Here is a 13710-nt window from a genome sequence, read left to right as displayed (position 1 = left end):
ACCACCTTATTAAACTGATCATGATCTTTAATATAACCAAATGTTCTTTATTTATCTCTTTTCAAACATTTCTCTTCGTCTGATTTGCAAACTATACACCTGTTACGTTTTTTGTATTGAGCTGTCTAGTTAAATTTGGCATTTTAAGCCTACATTATTTTGCATATTTCGTTTTATGTTTTACCTGGTTTTCTTCATCACGAAAGACAATTAAATTGATATTTGATAACCACTGGTGCGAGCGCTAGGTGAATATGATGATATCCCCGTACTGTGGTGCTACGGCTGAAACTGATGTAACTCGAAGAATTTTCAAGAAAGGCTTATGAGCATGGGATTAGTTATCTGGGCAAAGATGAAATCATTTTGGCCAATCCTAATTAAAGAATTATAGTTCAATATAGACCTGCATTAACAGCACCGTAGACCGATAGGCCAAAGGTCAAATCAGGTATAACGATTTTGAAACAGATGGTATAATTCTGTCTGAGTATAACCCTCCTCCCTTAACGATCTCAGTATAAAAAGACATTTGTTAGCTTTAATTGGCTTATGCCCTACATGTGTAGTAAATCAGCAATCTTCTTAGAAAGTAACAACACTAATGGAGAGGACTCTGGTTTGCGAAGTACCTGACACGAGAAGAAAAACCTGTGTACAAGGCCTTTTTTTCTTAGAAACAGAAGTTGAACAATTTTGATGTCAGCCATTTGTAATGCGGCAATCAGCCGAATCAGAATTAAGTGCCCAAAAAACACTACAAGGAAAGATAGCATCAAATACAATTCTTTTATTTCAAACATTCCGCGTACATAGCCTGCGTGGTAGGCATAAAAAGGAGAGGGGATGAGGGGAGGAAGAAAAGCGCCAAAGGGAATAAGGAAGGGAGCGCCGTCTACTCCCTCTCTCCCCAATGCCCCTCCCTTTTTCCCTTCCTCCCGATCCCCTACCCCTTTCGACACCTGCTACGCAGGCCACAACATTCACCGAGTCAGGTACTTTAGCCGACTCTGGAAGAGTGGAGCAGATTCTTTCCAAAACAGGTTCATCATATAAAAGTCTAGGTCCCCCACCCAGAGCAAAGAAAAGATAAAACAGCATCTCATCAGAGACGAATTCCTGTCAAAGCCAAAAACACAAAAAAATAATTGATCATTGAAACAGGTCAGCTTCATGACGTCTCAATGTGTAGCCTGAATTTCAGCCGTCTCCTCGAGTGACAAGCTTCCTAGATAGACGTCTGAAAGGACTAGTTGCATTGTTAAAGCCGTCCAGTGAGCAGTGAAGAGGGGCACAAAGTGCCGAGAAAAAAGTCTCTTTATCAGACGCTATATTACCTTTTGCAGTTTTCCGGAGCTCTAGATAATTTTATCAGGTTTGTAACAAGTTCACGTGAGGGTTTGATTGGTCAAGTTCATACACTTCGATTCTCAGTAAAAAGTAAGGCGATTTGCACCTCCAACTGCAAAATTTGACGGCAATTAAGGTCACAAGTAATTCCTCTGCGCTCTCTGTTTCTTCTGGTAATCGTGGGAGGAATTTTGATAAATAATAGGCCATTTCCGAGTTGCTCCAAGCCTCTGTTTCAAAGCGAAGCCAATTGCCGGAAACTAATGATATGAAAACAACTTTTTAATTCTCATGCAAATAAAGACTATTTTGCACAATAAAGGTTTCGCACTAAGCCCCGTTTTAAAAGTGAGAGTTTCTGGAACTCGGAAATGGCCCATTCACCAAGCCAAGAAATCAGTGAGTTCGGTATGTCTCACACGTGCCCTGAATATATACACATACGGATTCGTCAAAACAACCACACCAATCGTGCCATTGGTAAAACAATACGATTTGTCAAAGAATTAAGCCTTGCGATTCGTACAATTTGAGCAATTTGTACGGATAGTGAGTTCCTCAGTCGATTGGTATGACCAATTTTGGTCCACTGCCTGCTGTATGTCATTAGCGGCTCAGGTGGCTTCAAGATACGCGCAACGGCGCGAAGTTAGACTGCATCTCATTACAGGGACACCCAATGACTTGATTCTGCAAAATAACTGTTACAAAGCGGCAAATTGATACTACCTCGAAATCTCTAAAGCTCCAGAAAGGCTAAAAATTTCTGGATAATTGTTAAACTCGCCTAAGATATGCGGAGTCTTTTTTTTTACCAACTTTCCTACGTTTTTCAGATATTTTTGACATTTCATATTTATTACCAAGATATCGTGATTATTGATCCAAAAAAAGTCTTCTGAAAATTTCGGTATAACAAAACGTGGCAGATGAAAGGACTGTTACTCCGGGTCCTCGAACTTAGTCTTCCAGACCCATCAGGATAACCATCTAAAGCGTTAAATCAGACGACCAAAGTCCCCTTAAGACATCGGAACAGATCAACAGCTTTTAGGGCAGCTTCAAATTAATCAAACAGGCTTCTAAATCAAAGAGAAAACCATCTGAGACACTTCTGACGAATTTAAAAATAAAAATGGTCGTTGGTTGCCCATATGTCATCATTAACACCTGAAAGCCGTGCAAGATCCATCTGTAGATTGGTACCAAAGGAAAGTTGCTTTGAAAGAGCTCTAAATGTGTTTAAAAAAATTGTTGAATGTAAGATTACATCACAAGGACTGCAAAATAGTAAACGCCATTACTTTTTTACGCCTCGGGCAGTTTCACTGTACCCGGATGATACAGCTTTTCAAAGGTTATTGTAAAGGTTATAGATGAAACCTGTAAAGTTGATTTTGAGCTAAGAACAAAATCATCAATTAACGTTCTAGTCAAATGTTTAGTATATGGATTAAGGTTTTGTCCTGCACATAATCACATCGAAGAGAGACTAAGGGTTAAAAACTGTTTCATCACTTATTTTCCATACACATGTCAGTCCTTCATCAGTAATAAATTAGTTACAGTGGAACCCCACTAATGCGACCACCGTTGGGCCATAAAATCCAGGCCGCACTAACGAGGTGGTCCCATTAACGGGGTTCCACTTTTACGAAATAACTCAGTGATTCTTACGTTTGGGTCGAAAGAATAATGTTCTTGTAAACAAGGTGGTCGTATAAACAGAGTGATCGTAAGGAGAAGTTCCACCATAGTGCTTGCTACTGTGCTGCAACCGATTATATTAAATTATTTTATAATGTATATGTTCAATGTAATATGCGTAATAAAAGAAGACCTGTTTTGGTTCAGCAAGGATAAAATACTTGACAGATCTTAGCAAGGATTAATGAGCACAAAATACCCCACACAATACCCTTTTGGTTGTGTTCTGATCTTACATGTATACAAGCCAAAAATAACTGACGTCTTCCTTATTTTGAGGTGCTTTGCTCCTATTATCCTGTTAACCAACCAAAGAGAGGTTCTGTAAGTCAGGGTGAGTGCTTTTTCATTTGAGATGTTCATGCCTAGATGAATAAAGGCTTCATCATATTTTTGTGGAGATGCTAACAACGTTGCGGGAGTTTTTTGACCAGATACACGGTTGGTTTGGCCTGCATGCCGAAACTGCTAACAACGCCACGTGCCACAGTCATTGTGATTTCGTTCTAACAGCTAAGGCCATCCTCTTTTTTTCCTCCTTTTAGCGTCGTCCGACCGACCCAAATTTTTGGCATTTTAAAAAAAAAGTCACGACGTAGTGTAACCATTTTACACTTGAAATAATTCTTTTAATCTGAAAAAATGAGCATAGTAACAGCAAAGAGAACAACAGGAACAAAAACATGAACACTTTTTACAGTATATAATTGTGCCTTTTATTAATCCAAATATGTGAATGTTAACTTTTAAGGTGGTCCTGGGGTACCAGGGCCTACTATTCCGAGACTTATTGTGATTTTTTTTTTAGTTTTTCTTTTCCAATCCGACCGACTTTCTTTTACTGTTTCCTGGTTAAAAAGCATTTTATTGCATTAGTTAGGAAGCAAATGTGCAATTTTTTTCTTTCCAATTTTATACTCTGAACTTAAATTGACAGTTTTTGTAAATGACGTTTTCTTCCGTAATTAATTAAAATAAAATAAGTATGTTTTATTGCCGTGTCATTTCAATGTTCATTTTTATTCTAAAAAATTGAAATTTTATTCATATTTTGATTGTCAGTCATAATTTTGCAAGGTGTTATGAAGCTTTTTTTCCTTTCGCGGAAAGTACCAGAATGACGGCGCGTGAGTGAAATGTCTGAAAATGGTTTACACAAAAGATTTTTCGATCATTTTACCGTCAGACACGTCACTTTGCCAGAATGGCTTCGCCTTTTTGGAATACGTTGTATATAGTTGTTACGTTTATAATTTGTAGTTAAAATATAGCGCACATTTAGCCGTATAAATACACAGCACGCAAAGGGCAGTTTGTGTAGCCGGACTGCAAAATTATGTGATTATTCGTAGGGGAAAATGTTAAATACGTTATCAACCTTCCTGGGTCAGTTTCGCCAGAACAAACAAAAAGTATTAACTGAGTATCAGATATTGTGATGTACAATTTAAAGGGTAGTTTACACGTAACGGTTTGTCGGGCCGAGTTTGCAAAGAAAACATACTCTAAACACAAAATCGGCCAAATTTACGATACGGGTAGATTGACCTATATTTATAAGAAATAAACTGTGAACTGGACGCAGCCAGATAGTTTCGTGAATGACAACCAGCCTTTATAAAACAATTTAATGTTTTATAAAGACTAAATATTTCATGGGGAATTAGCTTCTTAAAGGGGTGGGGGGAGGTGTGGTTCAGTGATTCAACAACAACAACAACAACAACAATTTATTAGGTATTGCCATTTACATATATGGCATTACCTACTCTCTAAAAAGTAATTGATTAATTAACTAATTGGTTAATTCACTGTTGAAATTACATGATAGTGTCTACGATTCATAATCTCAAAAATCAAAGTAGCAACTGGTTTACAAATAAATGGATCAATATTGTTAAATAGGAACAAATTTTTGATTTTACATCTAAATCGTTAAAAAATTAATATTTGTTAATAGTTTCATCAAAAAAATTCTTGCGAAGCGTATCATACAGAGTGCAAGAAAACACATATAACAAATTCTTAAGTCTTCGGGAGTCTTTAGTGCAGTCAGTATCTCCCTGTTTCGATACGAAGTGGATGATTTCCTAGGCGAAATTCATTAATAGCAGATCTATGGAGATGATTTTTTATTGCATCTCAGTAGAAATTCAGTACTGTTGGTATCTGTTTTAAAAGTATTGTAAAAATTAAATTTCCTGTTCGAGACAAGAATTAAGAGTTGGTGGTTGATTAAAGCTTTGGACAAATTTTGAGCGACACTGGAGTTGAGAGTTTTCACTTACCGTTGTTTTCATTTAAAATCATACATGGAGCATGAACTTTATTTATCACATAATATTTTAATCTTTTGTGATATGCCAGTCTGATTTTTCTCAGCCATATCCTTTGAAAGTTGTAAATCAAAAGTATTAGGGAGGACGTGCTTATTTAGTCAGAGTACATTACAAGAAGATAAATGGTAAATTCAAAATAATAACTGACTGTACAATAAAGCGTAGCGGCCATTGTCCACTACATTAATTACCATCGATCAACCGCCAATAAAGCACTAGATGAATAAAGCGGCCCAAATGCACTTTCAAGAGGTTTGTACTTAATCAAAGGTGTCGGAAAACAGACAAAGTTTCATGTGTTGATACAGTGTTTCAGGTGGTCATACTAAGCAATATTCTTTGCTTCAAAATCGATCGTGTCTTCAAATTTGATTAACTCAGTGGTGAGTGAAATTTTTACTTTTCTCGCTTTACTAGGCGCTGAAAAAAATACAATTGTTAGGAGTAGTGCAGAAGGTAGAGGTCAAAGCCTTTTGGCAGTGAACTTTAGTATTTAAGTTAATAATATATTTTTTAAAGTTAGTTAACAGTGTAGATGGATCTTATGATTACCGAACAAAATCAAATTTGGGAAAAGAAATCATTTAAAAAACCAGTGAATGTTAGCTAAGCTTGCTTATCTTTACTATACAATTGTTAGCAGCAGTGCAAAAGGTAGAGGTCAAAGCCTTTTGGCAGTGAACGTTAGATTTAAGTTAATACATATTTTTTTAAAGTTTGATAACAGTGTAGGTGGATCTCATGATTATCGAAGAAAATCAATTTTGCGAAAAGAAATTTAAAACGTCAGTGAATGTAAGCTAAGCTCGCTTATCTATAACTCATCAAATTGAAAAGACCTTTCTTTTGAGTTTCTTTTCCAAACAAAGCGATGGGAAATGTTATGTCTTGAGCTATCCGGTAATATTACGCTTCCAACATTTAGGCTGCGGCCCTTCCAGTAGTTGCACGATACTTCCCTGTGTTTTTATCTGTTTGGTTTCCAATCCGAATTGAAAATTTAATGTTTAGTTTCACGATAGGCTGTGACGCATAAGAAGGGCCCCTCGATCAAAAAATCTCTAATTTCTGAGCTTATCATTTTGCGGTAAACAGCTATATATTTCATTAAAAAAAGCACACATTTTCGGTGAACCTTCAAGAGCCGATCGAGATCAATTTTTAACAATAAGTAGCATTCATGCTCTTCATAGGTTCGCAAACGTAACGAACTTTCTTTTATTCACAGAACCTGAAAACTTTTGAAAACGAAACTCATTAGTAAAACGCTGAACAATTTTACAAAATCATTGCCTAAGTAGCGGCCACCAATTTTTTATTACGAAATTAAGCCTCGATTCCGGCCTTCAAATTCTGAACAGCTGGGCGTCTGTTAAGGACGTTCCGTGTGAACGGAATAACTATTTGGTTGACATTTCGTCCACTGAGTGCCGTGTGAACATAACATTTACATAGGTCTGCATACATTTCAGGCGTGCAGCTAGCAAATAAGTTTTGTGGACTTCCAGTTCCTAGGCCAACTGTCATTTGACACTTTTGACGAAAGACACACTCAACTCAACATTTAATTCAAAGCATGACACGGTTAAAATAATGAGCGATCCAATATTGTCAACAGTCATCAAGCTCTTTTTCGCTTCAAACACAGCTCTAAAGAACGAAAAAGAGAAATCTAAAAAAGAAATAGGCCTGCTTTTTTTCTTTTGTCGGGTTATAAAGAGAGTTCCTATTTCTTAGATAAACACACTATAGATACATTTTGAACATTAATTTTTTGCACTAATTGCTTTTTATCGATCTTTTTTAAAAAAAGGGCCGTCTAATCCACAGAAGACAAATGGCTGCCATTTGCGGAATAAAACCCTGAATTGGAATACACAGGAACGACACAGTCGCCTAACTAAATGATATGATACTCGTAACTTAACTGTCAACGGATCTCATGCCATATTTGCATTTCTTAGCAACCTGGTCATCATTGTCACAGTAATGAAGACCCACTCCTTACAGAAGCCGGGCAACATTTTACTGAGTAACCTGGCCTTTGCAGATTGCCTCACAGGAGTTATGGCTCAGCCCATGTTTGTTATGTGGCGACTTTTTCTTAAAAGAGCCCAGCAGTCATGTCTACATCAAGTTCTGGTGTTTGATATGTATTACACTGTACAAGTGCTGACCGTTGGTTTATCATTTGTCAACGTTATAATTATCAGTTTTGATCCCCGCTATGCCTTGGAGAGACCTCTGGTGTATTTGACTCGCGCCACTACAGGTGGGTCTTTTTCTTGAGCATTTGATAAATAAAGCCACTTAGGAGAAAAGATATAGGGACAATTTCACTGTAAGTAATTATAGTTACTAAGGGTATTAGAGAGTTCTACCTGGTCCAGGATTAAGGCATTTAAAGTATCATCCACCTCCAAGTACCCTCCTCGCGTTGATCGGCGCTAGCGCTTTTGTTTTAACAAATACCCCCATAAACTGTACATTTTCTAAAAAGCTTAAAAGTTCCAGATTATTGCTTATTTCTTTTAAAAAATCAAAATATTAACGCGATTTAGAAATGAGAAGCTTTTTGTGAATATCGATGTCACTGTAAATTTCAGTCCAGTCCAGCCAAAAATTAACGGAAGAAGCCAATTAAGAACACATTCGATTCTTAACATGATTGACTAAAAAAACCGTGTCTCAGATTTTTGTCAACTGCGTTTGTTCTGTTGTTATAAGCAGGTGAAGTTAGCGATAGCAACTCATTAGCACTACCTGTGAAAAAAACTCTCTAACTCAAAAACGAAAAAAGAAATCAAAATTCGCAGACATGGTTTTTTAGAAAAACTATCTGACAGTAAGTTGGCCAAATTTCAGCCAAATTGGTTCAGGGGTTGCCAACTTGGAGTTTAAAACGTACCCTCACCTTGCCCTGATTTTCATTTCGAGAAAACAGTGGACAAAGATTTTTGGCGGCGTATTACCCGTGATGAGATTATAACAGATTATAACACCAAAGCTGTCAATGTTGATGCATACCAGAGAAGGGACAACAATAGTGACACAGCAGGAAGAGTTGAAAACGAAACCCGACAACAGATGAACAATTTATTTCAAGGCTCTCCTCTGTTCGATCCTTTGTGTTGTCGATAAAGCTTCGTTAGTTATTTGCAACGAGCAGTTTTCACTTTCGCACCGGACAAGCCAATTTGAGCCAAGCCCACTTTTACTCGATACATTTTTTAAAAGTTCTACACTTCCCTTGAAAAATCGACAACAAACCGTTTTCTGGAGTTTTTCTTGAAGCTTCTTTCCAGCTACAATATAGACTTTCAAAACAGTACTTCATCCGATTTTTATATGGCGCGGGACCGCTCGTGACTTCGTCTCTCGCTTGGCTGTTTCGCGGCCTAAAAAGCTAGCCCCGCTCGCTAACGAACTCGTAAGACTCGATTCCGCGGTAGTTTCATTGGGGTTTTCAGGATTGATTTCTTGATTGTAGTAGGAGTTCTTAGTAGGATTGTAGTAGGAGTTCTTGTCGCTCTCTGCTAATTTCGAAGCCCACTCTTTGGCGGCAAAACGATTTTGTCGTCTTCTTTTGTCTTGGAGTCGAGGACGAAAACGGACAAGCTCTTTTTTCTTCTTTGGAGGCATTCACTTTCAAACTCCAGGGAAAAACAGTGAGCACAATACTTGTAAACCACGATTTGTCAAATTGCGTGATTAGCTTGGTTCAACAGCGGCACGCGTATCAAGTATGACAGGACTTGTCAACGATCAATTAAAATAATTAGCATAGAAAAAACTTTTGCAATCCATAAGTCTGCACAGAAAAAACATTTTTTCCTGGAATTTTTTTTAAAAGAAAGCTCATGATGAGCTCTATTTAATCGTCTAAAAATTGCAAATTTAGAAAAATGATAATTTTTTACCCTGGATGATATCTTAATCAAAGAGCTGGAATGTTCTGCCCAAGATCGCGCGCTCTCATTGGTTACCTGGAGGTCACATGACACCTGGGCATAGAAATAGACTGTTTCCCGCCAAAAGTGTCTGAGTGGGCACCATTGCAAAATGTATGAAATCAGTGACCGCTTGCTGATGTTTTCTTTCAAAAATTTGTTCACGTAGAAGGTTTTTCTTCGTGTGTAATATTTCACAAAGGGAAACAAGTTAATTACGTTTCTCTTCAATCTCAATGTTTACCTCGGTTCATCCGTGTGAGTCAAAACAATAGATGCGTTTCTCATGTTATAAAGTCTATAAAGGGTTTCATATACGATTCAAGACACATCCATTGCCTAAAACGCACTTCTTGCAGTACAATAATAAAAAGTTAATTCTATATAACAAATAAGATATAACTAACTACCTAGACAACCAACTACCTCTAAGGTTCAGTTGAAGTTTTAAGTTCTATCACAGCTTTAAAGATATAGATGAGTTAACCTCTGTGCATTATTGTTAATCTATAACTTAAAAGTAGGTCACTTCCCTTTCTCTATCGCACGTCTTGAAAGATCTTGTGGCGGAAAGTTGAGCTTTTCATATGCTACGTTCAGCAAGAGTATTTACCAAGGTTTATTATTAGTGTTGCTCATGATCATACTAGCAAGGCAGGTTAATAAGCCAATCACAAGAAAGCATAAGATTCAAAATTGAATAAATCAGTATAATTTTAGCCCAACAGCAATAACAGTGGTTGGTCCCCGGTTGAATATTAACAGCACTGGAAGGTACTTCTGAACGAAGGTCTTTCTCTAGCTTTCCAGTTCCTGTACAGTACTAATATCTACTTGCCCGGATAAATTGTCCAGTTAATAAAAATTTAATGTCCTATCTCTTGCTACCAAATATTTTACCTCTGGTTCCTCTGGCTGACAAGCGTTAGTGGTCTACTGTAATATTGATAAAGTGTAATCGTTTGTCTCACGATGTAGTCACTTAATGATGTAGATCTCGACGTTTCAACTGTGTACTGCGAGTGTTTATCAGTAATTGCAACACTTTGAACTTATATGACTCCAAGCTCGGTTCTGGTTGGTCGGTGCTTAACTGCTGAGATTGGTGCGTTTTGTATGAGCTGTTCCCTCACTGGTCTGCTGTCTTACGGATTTCCTACTGCTGTGTTTCTTGGTTAAGGGCAACCAAACTTCTGGAATTTCTTTTCCGCCATCCCTGTTGATGTTGTTGGGGTGTAGATCAATTACCAAGAGCAAACGACCTGCCTTACATAAAGTACAAAATTAAATGATGCAGGCCACAGGTTCTAGAGTTCAACAGCTTTTCTGTATCAAGCCCACCATTGGCTTTTCCTGATTTAATGACTAGATTGTCAAAGGACATATCTGGTTGTAGGTCTTCCAGACCTACTCCTTCCAGCTTCGAATCTAATGGGCTCTAAAAAGTTGTCCACCTGAACTTGCTCCCTTTCCTCTTCGTCACCACCTGACTCAGATGAATCATCTGATTCAACTGACCCCTGGAGCAATGCAACTAGGCGTTGTTCTTCAAGGCGACTCAAACAGAAAATGCTTCCATCTTTTATTATTTTCAACTTTCCCGATGAAACACTCTATCAGGTGAATTCCTATCGTCCTGGTGCCCAGTCTTGTATACAAGGGGATCTTCATCTGACTATTCCAGCCATCTCAAACTCATTCGATCTTCCAGGAATGCGTCACCGTTATGGTGGAGGTCTTCTGAAAGAACTGCAAGGAAGAAAGGAATGATATACCTCTTGTAGTTGTGCTTGAGAGTAACTACATCGCCTTTTGAAAAGATAATCTCATATTCCTCGACGGCGTCATGAACTGTAGTTTGTCCTTCACTCCCTTGAACCTCTTTCAGCTGGTCGACTTCTCCATGTGCCGACGCATTCCTTCTGAACACACTCAGAGCAAGTGGAAGTGTACCAGGTCTTTCTTTGGTCTTCCCTCTTGTTCTTTGCTGTCGTATACCCCGTCCGAATTCTTTCGCAAAGCCCTGCAATGCCTTCTTTTGTCTCTCTTTTTCCTCCGCGCTTGTTTCTTCGTCCACATCCTCGTTACTCTTGCCGTGGGACTTTCGAAGCCATTCCGGTGTCTTTAGACCCAGCTTTCTATGTGTGTGATGGCTTTGAGGACCGGTATAAAAGGTTAGCGAGGATTGGTATAGCCTCTCTTTAGATTCTAAAATGCAGCTGGGCCTCCGCGATGCGTAGTCGTTCATGTCGGGGGTTGGGCGAGCGGGTGTTCTAATTCCACTAAAGAATTGCTCCAAATCTAAGGGAGTGAAGGAAGAAAACAAAAGCCCTTCTTTCAAGTGGTCAAAGTCATCAAGAATCTCCCTTACTTTCTTGAACGACTTCAGAAGCATCGAAAAGGAATCTCTGGAAGGTTCGTGAGTGCCAGATCTGGGCCCTGAGGGCATCGCTTCCCTGTGCAAAAGTAAGCTGCTCGTTCTCTAGTGTTCGTTGTGGTCGCAAGGTCTTTCAGTGTCGCAATTCCTCTGTCCAGTGTTAGCCCCGCTCCCTGGTAGGCAAAATCTTTATCTAGATTGAAAAGGCCTATAAAGGCCGAGAGCTGCCCGCCAAATTGCTTGTAAACACTCATACTTGACATCAAACGCAGGGTCTTGTCGTTCACGTCGCAAAAGAGGATGTTCTCTTGATATGACGTGATGTGTGATGGAGAGTTGAAGCAAGGTGAGTAACCATCTCGAAAACCTTCTTATTCACCCAATGTTACTGTCACTTTGCTATAAACGAAATAATTAAGAGTGTGGTCAGATGCATCGGAGAATACTAGCTTTTCGGAGGTTTTCGTCATACCTAGTACTAAAGATGGTGCTTTGTCAAAGACATCAATGACTCGGACCTGGTTAAGTTGCTTTACGCATCGGATGCCCTTGTTGTGGAGACTGACGTAAATTCCATCAAGACCCTGGTATATGCATAACGGTTGTTTGCCGCCGCTAAAGGCATAGTAATTCTCGGCTCTCATCTTGAATCGGTTGTGCGATTGATTTGTATCAAAGTCGCAAAACTTGTAAATTGATTTATTGCAAGACAATCCAGACAAAGTAGTGTTAGCAGTCATTTACTCTCTTTGACCATTTGGTTCACACGTTAATGAAATAATCTTGCCAATGTTTAAATTCTCTACGCTTGTCTGACCAAAGCTGGATGTCGTGAACCTTAACTCTCCCTGTCCTGATAACGGCTTCTTCATCTCCAATTTCGTCACCAGTGTCCAAATCAATCTGTAGCAACGCTCTACTCTTTTTTAAAATTGGGGCGACGTCAACAACTTTGAAGCTTGTCTGCGCGCCAGAGTTCACAACAATAGCCAAGCCAGTTGGACTGCAAATTCCAACACCTGGACCTGCAATCGGAATGATTCACACCCGGTTGTGCATATTCGCCATGTACACCGTTGATTTCGCTTTATCTGTAATGATCAGGATGCTGTGTTTTGAAGAAAATGGAACTGCGGTGGGAAATTTTAAGATGCTCTTAGCTGGGTTTTGCCGCCAAAGTCTGTCCTGTTCTGAAACAAGGGCGCAAATTAATGGGTCATATGGCAAAAACATTTAACAGGTTCTCTTTAAAGAGGCCTACAGCAGTCGCCATGTTCATTTGATCTTTGTTGCGTATACAGCTGGGGGAAGTGACTGTGCAATTGGCTTGGAAATAGCCTGGTTGGAATCCTCCCTGGCAGAACGCAGCAGCTTCAGATTAATAAGATAGTTTCCGTGTAGAACCCAATAATTGAAGAACCCACTCCTTACTAGCTTAAGAACGTGCGGAGGGTCTGGAACAGGAACTCTAGTGTCTTCATTTGCGATACTAGACATATGGCTTCTCTGGGAGGCTTCTGAGTCAGACACCCATGACAACTCTTGTAATCGATATCACTCCAACTTGCTAACCTGACAACGAATGCACTTGCTTTCTATCGTCTTTATACTTGTATGCCCAACTTGTTCACATTCGTCGCACACAATTCCTTCTTCTTTGCATTTTTCACAGGAAACCACACTTTCAGTCCCATTTAAAAGACAATGTTTGCATGTCTGCACAACCTTGCGGCTGTCGTTGTCATAGTGCTCAATTCGTGGTGCTCCTCCTTTGCTCGCCCTGTAATAGCAGCCGACAGGAAACGAAACTTTACCGTCTATACTACTAACTCGGAACCCATGTGCTTTGGTGACAAAATCTAAAGATTTGAGAAGTTTTATCAATTCCCCTTCACTCATCTGATTAACCTTTTGAATGTCGTAAAAGGAAAAAAATTCGGGTCCTCTAACCCTACAATTCTGTGGATAAATGGCACATATCGCAGAG

Source organism: Porites lutea, chromosome 1, assembly GCF_958299795.1.
Source record: "Porites lutea chromosome 1, jaPorLute2.1, whole genome shotgun sequence".
Taxonomy (NCBI): domain Eukaryota; kingdom Metazoa; phylum Cnidaria; class Anthozoa; order Scleractinia; family Poritidae; genus Porites; species Porites lutea.
This window is presented reverse-complemented; position numbering follows the sequence as displayed.